Source organism: Malaclemys terrapin, chromosome 1, assembly GCF_027887155.1.
Source record: "Malaclemys terrapin pileata isolate rMalTer1 chromosome 1, rMalTer1.hap1, whole genome shotgun sequence".
Taxonomy (NCBI): Eukaryota; Metazoa; Chordata; order Testudines; family Emydidae; genus Malaclemys; species Malaclemys terrapin.
This window is the reverse complement of record NC_071505.1, coordinates 133,193,492-133,210,185: the sequence shown is the minus strand read 5'-3', so window position 1 is coordinate 133,210,185 and position 16,694 is coordinate 133,193,492. Positions and strand designations below refer to the sequence as shown.

At 43.8% G+C, this 16,694-nt stretch overlaps 1 protein-coding gene across 1 annotated transcript in view; it reads right to left on the bottom strand.

Annotated features, from left to right (window-relative positions):
* Window positions 1-16,025: 16,025 nt before the first annotated feature.
* CCND2 (cyclin D2) overlaps window positions 16,026-16,694 on the bottom strand; it is a 75,284-nt gene continuing 74,615 nt past the window's right edge. Inside the window, exon 8 of the mRNA XM_054039221.1 lies at window positions 16,026-16,694. This exon is cut by the window's right edge and continues 2,999 nt beyond it. The gene's annotated coding sequence lies outside the window, so the exon portion shown is untranslated.

Here is a 16,694-nt window from a genome sequence, read left to right as displayed (position 1 = left end):
AGAAATTATGAGATTGGCTCAAAAATTAAGAGTTTAAAAATAATAAATTCTGATTTCTTTTTATTTGTCCACTGCTTTTTTCATGTAATCAGACCACTTCAGGACATGGGTCTTTCATAAATATGCCAAATTACATAAGACTCGTGATAAAATTGTGCGTCAACAACATTATGCTCAGAAGTGACACTGGAAACGTGGGGGGGGGGGTAGGGGGGTGCGGGGCTTGGCCAGGGCAATAGCTGTGATAGGCAAATTGTATTCAAGTGAAAGTGAACAGAAATTACAAAGAACTAACCAATGGTGTCACATTAGCATTGTGTGACAGAAGCCCAAAGGCTGTGCCTATTGTCCATAAAATGGGGCAGATTGTTGCCACTCTCCTCTTCAATAGGCCTTTGGAGAATATAGATGTTATTATTCAATGCAGCTTGGATGCTTGGATCTAGATGGGATATTATGTTTTGGCATCCATTGCCTTTGGGGGCTGTCTTCTCTGTACTGAAGGTGTGGTAGGTTACTGGCCAATTTGTAGAACTCTTTGGGCCACCTTTGCTCAGTAACTATTATTATTTTTGTGAAACAGAAGAGAGGAGGAGTGGGGCATAGAAGGCAAAATGACCATCAAATGAAGCAAAGGGTGCATACCTCTATCTGCACAGTTCCCATGAATGTCAATGGACGCTCCAGACACTGAAGCTTGCAAGGCCAGGTCAGTTATTTGTAGTAAAGATGACAAACAAACTAGCAGCCAAGGACAAGAGCTAAATAAACCACAAACTCTATTTTCTTGCCTAGAGGTTGTCTCTTTGGGTCCCAGTTGAGGCACATAGGTGGGAGGACAGCGTACATTGAAGCTTGCACTGTTGTTGCCTATGCTGAACCTGTTCTGTGGATAAACAGAGGGATTTTTTCTCCAATATTTGTCAGGCCATCTCCTTTTATTAATGAACCGCAAAAAAAAAAAAAAAAAAACAATGCAAAGCAAAGAGACAAAATAAATGCTGATTGCATGTATAGATTCATAGATTCTAAGGCCAAAAGGGAACACTGTGATCATCTAGTTTGACCTTCTGTATTGCACAGACTATAGGACTCCCCCAAAATAATTCCTACAGTATAAAACATTCATCTGAGCAGAGAAAGCAATGCCAACAAAAATTACAAAAGGGCTGGAATAATTGACTTTTGAGTAAACTAAATATGGGATTTTAGCCAAATGACAACTATGGGGTAGAATATGATAACAGCTGATATGTATTTGAAGGGTGTATAAAACAAGGAAGGGGGGAAATTGTTTAGGGTAATGAAGGTGATCCAGGGAGCTTTAATTAAGACTAATGGGATGAAACTGAGAAAATTATATTTAAGACAAATATCTGAAACATTTTGTAACTGTGAAATCTATTAGGCCTGGTCTACACTAGGCGTTTATGTCGAAGTTAGCGCCGTTACATCGAATTAACCCTGCACCCGTCCACACCGCAAAGGTATTTAGTTCGACATAGAGGTCTCTTTAATTCGACTTCTGTACTCCTCCCCGACGAGGGGAGTAGCGCTAAATTCGACATGGCCATGTCGAATTACGCTAGGTGTGGATGGAAATCGACGCTAATAGCTCCGGGAGCTATCCCACAGTGCACCACTCTGTTGACGCTCTGGACAGCAGTACGAGCTCGGATGCTCTGAACTGCCACACAGGAAAAGCCCCGGGAAAATTTGAATTTGAATTCCTTTTCCTGTCTGGCCAGTTTGAATCTCATTTCCTGTCTGGACATCGTGGCGAGCTCAGCAGCACTGGCAACGATGCAGAGCTCTCCAGCAGTGATGGCCGTGCAATCTCAGAATAGAAAGAGGGCCCCAGCATGGACTGATCGGGAAGTCTTGGATCTCATCGCTGTGTGGGGCGATGAGTCCGTGCTTTCCGAGCTGCGATCCAAAAGACGGAATGCAAAGATCTACGAGAAGATCTCTAAAGACATGGCAGAGAGAGGATACAGCCGGGATGTAACGCAGTGCCGCGTGAAAATCAAGGAGCTGAGACAAGGCTACCAGAAGACCAAAGAGGCAAACGGACGCTCCGGATCCCATCCCCAGACATCCCGTTTCTACGAGGCACTGCATTCCATCCTCGGTGCGGCCGCCACCACTACCCCACCAGTGACCGTGGACTCTGAGGATGGGATAGTGTCCACGGCTGGATCCTCGGACATGTTAGCGGACGGGGAAGATGAGGAAGGAGATGAGGAGGACGAGGCAGTCGACAGCGCTCACAACGCTGATTTCCCCGACAGCCAGGATCTCTTCATCACCCTTACAGAGATCCCCTACCAACCCTCCCCAGCCGTTACCCCGGACACAGAATCTGGGGAAGGATCAGCCAGTAAGTGTTGTAAAAATCTAAACATTTATTTGTAACAGAACAGGAATATTAACAATTTAAAAAATGGGTTTCTCATGATTAGTTTGATTAGCTTAACGGTTCAGTCATGGGCAGTGCAACTATTGAAAAAAAATCTAGCAATGTCCGGTTTTGCATGATTGTCCTGCCCAAGCCGCTCTACTGGTTAGTCACTGCTACAGCAGCTACAGTAAAATGCGGTCTATATGTCCGGGGATGGAGCAGAAATCCTCCTGTGACATCTCGAGGAAGCTCTCCTGGAGGTAATTGGAAATCCGCTGCATTAGGTTCTTGGGGAGAGCGGCCTTATTGGGTCCTCCGTAGTAGGACACGTTGCCACGCCACGAGACTATCAAGTACTCTGGAATCATTGCTCTGCACAGCATGGCGGCATACGGCCCTGGTCTTTGCAGGCTTTCCCGGAGCATTCTCTCTTTCTCGCTGTCAGAGATCCTCATGAGGGTGATGTCGCTCATGATGACCTGCTTTGAATGAGGTAGGGGAATGTTAGTGTTGGGACTGCTTTGCCGTTCCTTTACAGAACTGTAACCGCTGGTTTGCAGCCACGCGGTGGAGGCGGGAGAGGGGCAGCCGAAAGGGATCGTTCCCGGGGACAGCCGCGAGGGTGTGGGACAGGAGCAGACTTCCTGCTTGCCGAATTGCTGGCAGCAGGGACCGACATTGATTTCAATGTGAAATGAGGCCATTGCTAATATTAAAGTTTTAAGCTGCCACAAGTCTACGGCTTACCATGTCTGCCTGCAACAGAAATTCCGTTCTCCTGAGAGGCTTCTCAAATGTGCTGTAGAAGACCCCAGGCACTGAATGCGAAGGCCGAGAATTCGACCTTGTGCTGAGTGCGCATGTGAGAGGTGCTGTGCATGGTCTTGTTAACAGAGAAAGACTATGTTCTTTGTTCACAACTACATTTATCTTTCTGAGGAATTCACTCCCTTTTTCCCATTCCCACAGCCCCATCTGCGACTGTCTCACAACCTAGCCTGTCATCACACTCCCAGAGGCTAGCGCGGATTAGGCATAAGAAGAAGAGGACACGGGAGGACATGTTCTCGGAGCTTATAGCCTGCTCCAGAGCCCAGGCAGCACAGCAGACCCAGTGGCGGGAGAACTTGACCCGAATGCACCAAGCCAACATGGATCGGGAGGAGAGGTGGCGTCAGGAAGACCAGCAGGCGACTCAAACCCTGCTTGGACTAATGAGGGAGCAAACGGACACGCTCCGGCGCCTTGTGGATGTTCTGCAGGAACGGAGGCAGGAGGACAGAGCCCCGCTGCAGTCCATCTCTAACCGCCCTCCCCCGCCACCAAGTCCCATACTCCCCTAACCCAAAGTGCACAGAAGGAGAGGCGGCAGAGTCCCTGCTAACTCTCACTCCACCCCTGCAGAGAGCTCGAGCAGCAGAAGGCTCTCATTCCCCAAAATTTGACAAGTTCTTTCCTTCCCGCCTGACACAAGCCCCCGTCCAAGTTTCACTTTCCCAGTTCCATGTTTGGTTGATAATAAAAAATACGTTTCTGTTAACTACTGTTTCCATCATGTTCTTTTGCAGGAGGGGGGGATAGGGGGTTGGTAATTCGACAGGACAGTCACCTTTGGCAGGGTATATAGTCGGGGGCAGGCACAGCAGCAGGGCACATACATAGTGCAGTGATGCAGTGACTAGTTACCCTGGTTAGTCTGGGAGGTTGTTTTCATGTTATGTGGTGGGGGGTGGGTTGCTCTGTGACTTTGTGGCAGGGGAGGGCAGTTACAGATCTTAAGCGGCGGTCCTTAGGCAGGATCACAGAGCCACACAGCAGGGGATCTGTAACCGTCCTCCCCCTGCCACAAAGTCACATAGACCCCCCCATACACACAGTCCCTATCAGGAGGGGTGACAGGCTCCGTTGAAACAACCATCCCACCGCAGCGGAGCCTGTCAATCCTTGAGTTTAGAAGCTGCATTCGCGCCACTACAGTACACCCGCTCCGCACCACAGTCTGCGTCCCAGTTTTAAAAAATTCCCGCGAATACAGTATTAAAGAAAACGGTGTGCTTTAACAAAGTAGAACTATTTTTATTTTGAAACGTGTGTTGGAAGTGGGGTGAAGGGGGTATGTAACTGGATAGGATAGTCAACATTAACTGGGCAAAGAAATGGGGGCAGGTTTAGCTTCTCAATACACAAACTTTAAAGTCACAGGTTACCCTGCTCACTCAGGAACTTTGCTTTCAAAGCCTCCCGGATGCACAGCGCTTCCCGCTGGTCTCTTCTAATCGCCCGGCTGTCTGGCTGTGAGTAATCAGCAGCCAGGCTATTTTCCTCAACCTCCCACCCCGCCATAAAGGTCTCCCCCTTGCTCTCACAGAGATTGTGGAGCACACAGCAAGCTGCAATAACAATGGGGATATTGGTTTCGCTGAGATCACAGCGAGTCAGTAAGCTTCTCCATCTCCCCTTGAGACGGCCAAAAGCACACTCCACCACCATTCTGCACTTGCTCAGCCGGTAGTTGAAGAGTTCTTTTTCAGTGTCCAGGGCGCCAGTATAGGGCTTCATGAGCCAGGGCATTAGCGGGTAGGCTGGGTCCCCGAGGATGACTATAGGCATCTCCACATCCCCAAGAGTTATTTTGTGGTCCGGGAAGTAAATACCTTGCTGCAGCCGTCTAAACAGACCAGAGTTCCTGAAAACACGAGCGTCATGAACCTTGCCCGGCCATCCCACGTAGATGTTGGTAAAACGTCCCCTGTGGTCCACCAGTGCTTGCAGCACCATGGAAAAGTAGCCCTTTCTGTTAATGTACTGGCTGGCCTGGTGTTCCGGTGCCAGGATAGGGATGTGAGTTCCATCTATGGCCCCACCGCAGTTTGGGAATCCCATCGCTGCGAAGCCATCTATGATCGCCTCCACGTTTCCCAGGGTCACTACCTTTGGCAGCAGTACATCAACGATTGCCTTGGCTACTTGCATCACAACAACCCCCACGGTAGATTTGCCCACCCCAAACTGGTTCGCGACTGACCGGTAGCTGTCTGGCGTTGCAAGCTTCCACAGGGCTATGGCCACTCGCTTCTGGACAGTCAGGGCTGCTCGCATCCGGGTGTCATTGCGCTTCAGGGCAGGGGACAGCAACTCACAAAGTTCCAGGAAAGTTCCCTTCCGCATGCGAAAGTTTCGCAGCCACTGGGATTCATCCCAGACCTGCAGCACTATGCGGTCCCACCACTCAGTGCTTGTTTCCCGTGCCCAGAATCTCCTTTCGACGGCATCAACATGACCCATTGCCACCGTGATGTTCTCGGCGCTGGGTCCCCTGCTTTCTGAGAGGTCTGTGCTACTCTCAGACTTCAGGCCATCACCGCGTTGACGTAGCCTCCTCGCCTGACTTTTCTGCATCTGCCTCAGGGAAAGGTGTATGATAAGTTGCGAGGCGTTGAGAGCGGCCACAACTGCAGTGATGGTTGCAGCAGGCTCCATGCTCGCAGTGCTGTGGCGTCCGCGCTGTCACTGACTAGAAAAGTGCGCGAACTGATTTCCCGCCGGCGCTTTCAGGGAGGGAGGGCGGGAGTGATGGACGGATGACGACAGTTACCCAAAAGCACCCTGGACACCTTTTTTTTACCCAGAAGGCATTTGCGGCTCCACCCAGAATTCCAATGGGCAGCGGGGACTCCGGGAACTGTGGGATAGCTGACCACAGTGCACCACTTCCAATGTCGACGCTTTCCCCGTTAGTGTGGACTCACAAAGTCGAATTACTGTCCTTAGTGTGGACACACACGTTCGACTTTGCAATATCGATTCCAAAAATTCGATTTAAGTAAAATCGAACTACTCTCGTAGTGTAGACAAGGCCTTAGACATGTAGGAAGGTAGTTGAAACCCCACTGCTATTTAAAACCACTGTTAACTGAACAGAGCATTGTAAATTATGATAGGGAACAGTCCTTCATTTTCCTCAATGGCTGGATCATGAGATTTTGGAAGTCTTTTATAATGTCTGTGATTAATTTAGTAATGGAAATTATTCTTTTTTCTTATTCTTTATTTAGATGGGAACGGTTTATGCTTAGAAGTGAAGGGCAGTATTTCCCCAAGGATTTTATGAAAGTGTGGGAACAAAGGCCATCTACATATTAAGAGCTTGAAAAAATATTCTAAGTAAATGAGGGACACCTTCTAATTTTTTAATTAGTTTTGATTTAGTATCATATGTTAAAAAAAACTCAACAACTTTCCTTATTAGCTTGTCTGACACAGAAACCCATTGGTAGTTCGCTACTCTGTGTCAGCAACTCTTGTCAGGCCGGACAAACTCACTACACCTAACACTGTTATCATGATATACCCAAAAACTGGCCTAGATCATTGAAAACTAACTACTCACTGATCAGTAATTTTCTTGTGAGATTTATCTACAGGGTGTGTACAAAGAGTTATAAGTATTTGCTTGAATTATATTCTTAAAATGTGTTTGGCAAGCAAAGAATAAGCGTAGTCTGCCCTAGACAAAGGAATGTGTATTTGCTTGTCTGACCAGCCTGGTCATTAGACGGAGACAATGAAAGTAAATTTACATATAAGATAAACAAAGATATCAAGCTAACCAGCAGTGGAGAAGACAGCATGGGGTCTCCACTCCAGCAGGAGAGAGATGCTTTGTCTGGGCGTACTTTTCAAGGAATACATTTCAGAGGTTTACTGGACTACAAAAAGAATGGAAGAGAACCCCATAGTTGTCCATCACTTGAGGGATTCAAGGGATCAGAGCGCTTGAAATCACAGAATGGTTCTTCAACTAAGGGGGGTAGAAATCTCTTGGAACTGAATATAGGTGAGAAACCTGCCTAGGCAAAGATTGTAGCTTGCTAAAATTAGGCTTTAGTTTTAGAAATGTATTTTTACTTTTCTGTGTGTGTGGCTTTAACCCTTTCTGTCTTTATTCCCTATACTTGTTATCACTTAAAACTATGACTTTTTGTTTAATAAACTTGTTTTACTTTTACTACAAACTAATTCAATGCTGTGATTGAAATAAGAGTTTGTCAACCCCCCGTTAAATTAATTAGCTGTATTGTCTCTCTATCAGAGCAATTAAATTACTAACTTCTGTGAGTGCTCCTGAAGAGGGCTGGACGCTGCAGGGGTGCCTCTTGGGAACTTGTGAATTTGGGTTCACTATTTGTTACCTGCAAGCAAGGTTTGGCCTGGTAGAGCCCGGAAGAGTTGGCTGGCAAGGCAGACAAGCTGGTGTGTCAGGGAGTTGTCACACAGTTTAGCAGTAGCAAAAACAATTGCTTGCTGAGGTTGCAAGGAAGAACAAAGTAATTCACAGTTCTGGGAACCCCAGCAGATTGTCACACTGGCAGACAGTTCTGGGGAAATTCAGGACTGGGAGGGTGTTGGAGTCCCTCTGTAAAAAGTAACTGGGCAGTGGAAGTCAGGGTGATGATACCTGCATGCTTGTAAGGTTGGGTGTTGGTGTCCAGGCTGTGAGCCAGAGCAGCATAGCATTGAAGGCACCCAGAGTTGCAGGGCAGGCGGTGACACAACCCCTTGCTGGTATGGGTTAAACCCCAAGGCGTCACAGCTTGGTGTGTCACTTTTCCACACATTATAATTACAATATTTACTACTACGGTGGATTTAGGTTTTTTCTCTTTTCTCTTCCTCACAATCTGAACTTGGTACTGAGTCACACTACTACCACCTAGTGGCTTACAATGAAATATGCACAGAATCTTTTCAACTTCAGGTTTCAGAGTGGTAGCCGTGTTAGTCTGTATCAGCAAAAACAACGAGGAGTACTTGTGGCACCTTATAGACTAATAATATTATTTGGGCATACGCTTTCGTGGGCTAAAATCTAATGAAGTGGGTTTTAGCCCATGAACGCTTATGCCCAAATAAATTTGTTAGTCTATAAGGTGCCACAAGTACTCCTCATTGTTTTTTCAACTTCAGTCTATCATCTGTATAACACTGGAAGGTTATTGTTTTCCTGTTCCCTATAAAAAGCCACCAGTGTTAAAACGAACCAATATGAATTACAATTCTATTCCGTTTAGAAAAATACTATCAACCATGGGATGCTGTTCTGAGAAGGCCTGCTGAACAGCGATGGGGTCCACCTCTGAAAGAAGGGAAAGAGTATCTTCAGATAGAGACTGACTAACCTAGTGAGGCAGGTTTTAAAATAGGCTGGATGGGGGCAGGAGACAAAAGCCCACAGATAAGTCCAGAACATGTAGATCTGGATGAAGGATCAGAATCTGGGGGGAACATAGGCAATCGCATCATGGACAAAAAGAGACAAGAGGGAATATGGAGGCTAAATCTAATGAAAATCTTAGATGTTTGTATACTAATGCCAGCAGTCTGGGGAATAAACAGGAAGAACTGGATATACTAATGAATAATCACAATTATGATATAATTGGCATCACAGAGACTTGGTGGGATAATTCACATGACTGGAATGCTGGTATAGAAGGATACAGCTTGTTGAGGAAGAACAGGCAGGGGGAAAAGGGAGCAGTGTTTTCTAGTATATCAAGATGTATACACTTGCACTGATGTTGAGATAGAAGTGTAAAGCAGACCTGTTGAAAATCTCTGGGTAAGGATAAAAGGGTTAAAAAACAAGGGTGATGTCATGGTACGGTTCTATTATCGACCACCTAACCAGAAAGATGGATGAAAGTTTCTTTAAATAACTAACAAAATCATCCAAAGCACAGGACTTGATGGTGATAGGGGACTTCAACTACCCAGACATCTGTTGGGAAAATAATACAGCAGGGCACAGATTATCCAGCAAGTTCTTGGAATCCACTGGAGACAACTTTTTATTACAGAAGGTGGAGAAAGCGAGGTCTCCCAGCGCTGTAAAAAAGCCACCCCCACAAGGGGAGTAGTTATCAGCGCTAGGATTGCGGCTCCCAGCGCTGGTGCACTGTCTACACTGCCACTTTAGAGCACTGAAACTTGCATTGCTCAGGGGGGTGTTTTTTGTTAATTAGTAAGCAGTGTAGACAAGGCCTTAGACAAGTTAGATGTGTTCAAGTCGGCAGGGCCTGACAAAATACATCCTAGAATACATAAGGACCATGCTGAGGAGATCTCTGAGCTCTTAGCTATTATCTTTGAGAACTTGTGGAGGACAGGAGAGATCCTAGAGGACTGGAAAAGGGCGTAGTAGCTAGCTAGAAAAAGGGGAATAAGGACAACTCAAGGAATTATAGACCAGTCAACTTAACTTTGGTACCTGGAAAGAATGAAGCAAATAATCAATCAAGTCTGTAAACACCTGGAAGAAAATAAGGTTATAAGTAACAGTTAACATGGATTTGTCAAGAACCAACCTAATATCCTTTGATAGGGTAACAAGCTTGTGGATGCGGGGAGCAGTAGATGTGCTATATCATGCCTTTACTAAGGCTTTTGGTACTGTCTCACATGACCTTCTCATAAGCAAACTATGGAAATGTAGCCTAGACCAACACATTGTAAAGTGGATCCAACTACTTGGAAAACCGTACTCAGAGAATAGTAATCAATGCTTCAGTCAAGATGGAAGGGCATATGGAGTGGGGTCCCACAGGGATCTGTCTTGGGTCCAGTTCTACTCAATATCTTCATAAATGATTTGGATAATGACATAGAGAGTACACTTATAAAATTTAAAGACGACACTAAGCTAGGAGGGGTTGCAGTGCTTTCGAGGACAGAATGAGAATTCAAATGATCTTGACAAACTGGAGAAACAGTCTGAAATAAAAAGGATGAAGTTCAATAAGACAAATGCAAAGTACTGCACTTAGGAAGGAATAACCAATTGCACAAATGCAAAATGGGAAATGACTGCGTAGGAAGAAGTATGGTAGAAAAGGATCTGGGGGTTACAGTGGATCACAAACTAAATATGAGTCAACAATATAACACCGTTGCAAAAAAAAGCAAATGTCATTCTGGGTTGTATTAGCAGGAGTGTTGTACACTAGACACAAGAAGTAATTCTTCCAGTCATCTCAGCACTGATAAGACCTCAAGTGGAGTACTGTGTCCATTTCTGGGCACCACAGTTTAGGAAAGATGTGGACAAATTAGAGAAGGTCTAGAGGAGAACAACAAAAATGAGTATAGGTCTAGAAAATGTGACCTACGAGGAAAGATTGAAAACATTCGGTTTGTTTAGTCTATAAAAGAGAAGACTGTGGGGGACATGATAACAGTCTTCAAGTAAGTACAAGATTGTTATAAAAAGGAGGGTGATAATGGGCTTAAGTTGCAGCAAGGGAAATTTAGGTTAGACATTAGGAAAAATTTCCTATTTGTGAGGGTAGGTAAGCACTAGAACAAATTATATAGGGAGGTTGTGGAATTTCTGTTGTTTAAGAACATGTTAGACAAACATCTGTCAGGGATGGTCTAGATAATATTTAGTCCTATTTGAGTGCAGGAAACTGGACTAGATGTCCTACTGTGATCCCTTCCAGTCCTACATTTCTGTGATTCTGAGTGCCTTGAGCTGGTGCCTGGAGCCCCCCCTGCAAAAGATCTCTTTATAGTGGTGTGACACTGTACCTCAAAGTAGCACCCTGTAACCCCCATATTCATCACTCGTATATAGTTGTGATACTTCTAACAAAGCATGCCATGTAAGATACCATACGAAAGGTCATGATCTGCTGAAACTCATTGTTCTGTCAAAATGTGTATATCATTAGTGTAATATGAAGTTATGAGATGTTGCTATATGGTTATTGCAATATGTTGTGAGTTTGGAAGTCCCCCACTGCTAGCTCTGCGGTGACAACAAAGGAGGTGACCCACACCCAGGCAGGCGTTAAAAAAATCCATGACCAGCAGGGGAATTGTAAACAAGAGATCTACAGTTCAGTAAGGCCTTTTCTATACTACAAAGCTTTGTTGGCAAAAGCTGCCTTTTGCTGACAAAACAGTCTAGGCATACACACTACAAAGCTACTTTTGGTGGCAAAACCCAGGCAGGCAGGTAGAACAAATTGCTTCTACCAGGATGGGGGGAGAGACTGCTGTGCAGAGCAGAGCTAGGGGCTGATGTCTCAGGATAGGTCGGTCAGCCTGCTATCCCGTCCCCATCCCCCACCACCACGCTCGAGAAACCTGCATCATGTGACACTATACATTCCCCATGAGGCATTGCAAACCCTTCCCAAAGCACCCTGAGGCCAGTTGCATAGTGGAATAGCTACCCACAGTGCACTGCTGTGTCAATGCAAGAGCTGCTAGTGTGGATGCGCTCCACCGACATGAGGAGCATAGTGTGGACATGCAACAGCGGTTTTAGTTAAAGTGCTTTAATTAAAGTGGCATAACTTTTGCAGACAAAACTTTATAGTGTAGATAAGGCCTAAGAGACAGTTGTGCACCACACAATGAGGATTGCTCCACACTGTGACTCAGCAAGACCCACCAGGACATGGATCTTTCCAGGGACATGGATTGAGAGTATAAAATAAGGCGCAGTGGCATCATGAGATCATCTTTCTCCTCCCCCACCTATGCTGAAGGCAACAAGGACACTGGGAAGACAAAGACTTTGAACTGAGACTGGTCCCAGGCTGAGAAGGAAATTCTGCCTGTGTATTAAGAACTGTAACATACCTGCAACATCCAGTGGGGTCAAAAAAGTTTGATTCAGCTCTTGCTTAGTCTAAAAGTTTAGGATTTAGAATGCGTGTTTACTTTTTATTTTCCTAAGGTAACTACCTCTGACCTGTCTACCACTTATAATCACTTAAAATCTATCTTTCTGTAGTTAATAAAATTAATTTAATGTTTTATCTTTACCAGTGAGTTTGTCTAAAGTGCTTGGGAAATCTGCTCAGATTACAAAGACTGGTGCATGTCCACTTTCATTTGACAAAGTGGCAAGCTAATGAATGAGCTTGCACTGTTCAAGAAACGGTCTTGAGCAGTGTAAGATGGTATATTTCTGGGGTGCAAGGCTGGGGGCTTGGGAGATTTGTTTCCCTGTGTATAGTTCATGAGTGGCTTGGAGAGCATTCATGCAATTTAGTTGGGTGTGACTCTGCATGTGCTGGTGGCTGAGTGATGATAGCGCCTGGAAGCGTTTTGTCACTGGCAAAGCATTGTGAGATATAGCCCAAGTTAGAGAGTTAAGGGGGCCTACAGTTCCAGGCTGTACCCCAGGGATCCCGTCAGAAGTGGTTCCTCATTTAGTAGTGAATCTTGGTCCTCCTTATGGGCACCCAAGACCTGAAATGCTGAGCCGAATTCACTCCTGCCATTAGCAGGTGTAACTCTAGTGAAGTCAATGAAGGTATGCCAGCAGATAATTTGGCCTGCTGTTTTTACTGAATAGGCAGTGTAAAGGCCACACAGAGATCACTAAGTCTTTGCAGTGTCTCTTTATACGGCACTGTGGAGTGGGGGAGAAGGGGCACTGTGGTCACGCCACGCAAGTGAATGGGAAGGAATGGTCAGCTTACAGAACGTATCCATGAACTTAAAACCTGCATGGGAGTGTGAAGGAAGTGGTGGAACCTCAGAAGGTTGTGGTCACTTCTCCTGCCCGAAGTCTGAAACAGGAGATTTGTTGCATGGAAGTCCATTTCTCCTCAAATTCTCCATGTCTTTGTCCAACACAAAGCCTTTTTTTTTTCCAAGTTTTGCACAACACTTATGGAAAAGTCTAATAGAACTTAATTTTTTTGTAGTTTTTAAAAAACATCCTATATAAATGAATAGAGAATTAAATAAACTGCTATAGATAGAATTCTATAGGCTGGTTTGGAAAACATACAGAAAGGATTTCTTTCTCCAATAAATTACATACATTTTTAGAAAAATTTCTGTAGACCCCAAAGAGCTCTTAAAACCCACTTTTTTTTTTACTGGTTTTAACTCTGTCAAATACTACAGGAGCTTTCCATGAGAGAAACATACCAGAGTGTGGCTGTAAGTCTTGACCAACAAGTTAACTTTTAAAGTAGGTCTATTTTACCATGACACTCAGTTAAATATGGGGAGGCATTTTACATGTACAGCTTACCTACATAAGTTGCTTTGCTGTGGAGAACAATTTATGAAAAGAGTACTGGGCTCTAGAAATGCACCTCTTTTTACAGGATTTTCATGCTGAACGACTAAAAACAGGACAGGCAGTTCAGGTCAAGGTGAGTTTATTGTCCATACAGCATACCTAATCCCGCCAAAACACATTTCTTAAAACCATCTTTAAACTAGTCAAAACAACAGGTTATTAATAAAAATGACTTAACACTGAACAGAGACGACCTTTTAAAAGGTAATCGAGACTACACTTTAGCAGAATCTTATCCATCAAAAAACAATCTCACATACTTTCTAAATACTTTTTGTTTACACTGATCATGTCTACTACCGCACTCTCTAGCATCCCCTGACCATATAAACATCCACACCTCTTAAAGAGCACATTGTGAGAGGATAACTTTGACTTGATATGGCATCACACTCATTAAAGCAAAAAAAAAAAAAAAAGTTTGAGAACAGATACTGTGCAACTGAGAGTGATTTCTGAGGTACATGATAACATGGAAATACACATAGTGGAAAAAATCCAGTGGCCGGGTGAGTTGCTGGGAACTTTTGAGCTGTCCAATTATTCAAGCAAAGACCAGCAGCATTAGGTTGGGATAATAGCACTTCCCTACCACACCGGGGTATTAGGAGCATGTATACATTAAAGATTGTGAGGCACTCAGATACTATAGTGATGGGGACCATATAAGTACCTAAGATAGATAGATAAACCAAATATTCCACTAAAAAGACAAATATTTGCAATACTATATCCAAGATCTGGGAAGGTACAATCTGCAAGGCACTTTTTTCAAAGTGGGTTGTAGAGAAGAAGGCTGGATTATGATATTTGAAAAAAATCACACACTGGTGCTTTGAGATAGCAGTTTTTGATGCCAGACAAAAAAATAAACCAACCAATTTTGTCTTTCTTGTCCTCAGTTTGAAATGAAAATTGTGCAAAACATACAATAGTTTTCATTTTAAGTGATATTGTCAAGTTGTTAGGACCCAGATTTTACATACTTTGAGTGCTGTGTATTATAATAGTAAATGCCCTCTTGATTCTAACCACATAGTAATTGTTTATTTTTTACTACACCACTGCAGAATCAAATGTATTTGTTAAAAATGACTGCACACAGTGTAGGTCCTATGAAATAAATTGTGCATGCGGGCTCCAACTATACTTTTTATGTGTTGGCTTTATACAAAATAAAGAACTACGTTATTTAACTATATCACGCTCAGAGACAGTTTTAAAAGGTATACTAAGGTACAAACAAAAAAATCAAACCTTACATGGTAATACGAGGATTGGATTCAACAACACACCTGACTAATTTTACAGTAATCCCTTTGTCAATGGGAGTACTCATAAGGGTGAAGTTCTCACATGCATAGGTGTTTGCAGGATAAGGTTCTGAGTTATAATCCACCAGGTTCTTTAGGGTGAAATTCCCCCATCACTGGGTGAAATTCACCCATCATAATGCCTGAATAATCGTGCTATATGCAGGGCACACACATGGAGTGAGGGGAATTAAATTCATCCCTAATCTACTGACAGGTCAAAAGCTCCTATGTAGCTTCTCCACATCCCTTTTTGGAAACTAATCTGTGTATTCACTTTCCCATCCCCAGAACTCTCTAAGCTGGCCTATTCCAAGATGATGAGAAGACTCCCCTCTGCAGTACACAGGGGTACAGTATGGCAGTTAGCCCTCCATAACATAGTGAATTTCACACTTACATCTCACTCCTGTAATCAGATCAGCACAAATGGACTTCAGTGCCTGCACTGAGTTCCACAGAAGTCTATAGGGCTCTACATGGGTGCAAGAGACTGCCTGCACAGATCTGATTGCAGGAGAGAGACCTTAATGATGAGCCTTTCAAGGAAAATGTATGTACTGCAGGAACTGGTGATAGTGATTCAGCAGACAGCACACTCTTCCTTCTGAGTCCATAGCGAGTCAATGCCTAGCATGGTGGTAGAAGGAACTGTGCTTGGGAAAGTGCTATTTTTTGAATGAAATGAAAACCAAAGTCCTGACCATTGTGGTTGTTAAAAGTCCTATGATATTTTTCACAATTCTTAACCCTGCTGTCCTGGCCAAATTTCAGTGTGGGTAATTACATTCCATTCTGCTAGTGTACATTCTCCTTGCAGTTTCAATTCTACAAACAGTTGTTTAGTGCTGATGGCACATGACTGCTGTGTTCCAGACCAGAAGTAGATGAAGTCATCTCCATAAACACAGTGGCCAAATACTACTCTGACTTACACATGTACAGTTCCACTAAAATAAAGGGTGTTTTAAGGGGCACAAGTCAGCACAGAACTTGGCCCAGTCCATAAATCACTTTGGTATATGCCCATATGAAAGGTACTATATGTCACAGTAAGATCTTATAAGGAGGAGGGCTGTGCAGATTTTTGGGGGGCAAAATTTTGCCACAAAAAAGAAGTTATTTTGTGGCTCCATAATCTCACTTTCCATGTTTTTTTTTCATAATATGAGTTTTTTGTTCCAGAACCTGCTAAATTTCATGTTTTTAATGTGAAAATGTTTATTTTTGTAAGAACAAAATTCCACAATTTGGAAAATGTCAAGGTTTTTGTTTAATTATATGGCCATTTCAGAGTGAAAATTTTACTATTTTCACTTCCTCTATCTTTTTAAGCAAAATACCTAACATTTTGCAGGACTTTGGCTGTTTTGCCAAATTGGACTGATTTCAGAAAATTGAAACAAAATACAAAAATCTCAAATATCTCAGGGCCTGATGCTGCCAACACCTTTGCATGGACAGAGACAGCTGAAATTGCATGGAGTGCCATCCAAAGGAATTTGTGGGAATTCGACTTATGTTTTCGGTTTTCATTGAGAATACTTAACATAGCCCTAACAAAAAGGTGGTTTTTATTATAATATGCAGTGTTAAAAGCATGTAAAATCTGGGGCTCAAAAAGCCTAGCAGTATTACTTTAAGACCATTTATTCTGCCTTTTGATACCCAGCCACTGAGAGAAGACTGTGGGCCTAATCCTGTAGTCCATACTCAGGGAAAACTCCCTTTGAGGATTACAAAAGTACTGGGCTGATGACTTCTAAATCCACTGTAAATTAAGGGCCTGATTCCACTAACACTACTGAGCAGAGTTCTTACTACCACAAGTAGGCCCATTGATTTCTCTATGCCAAATCATGGCATG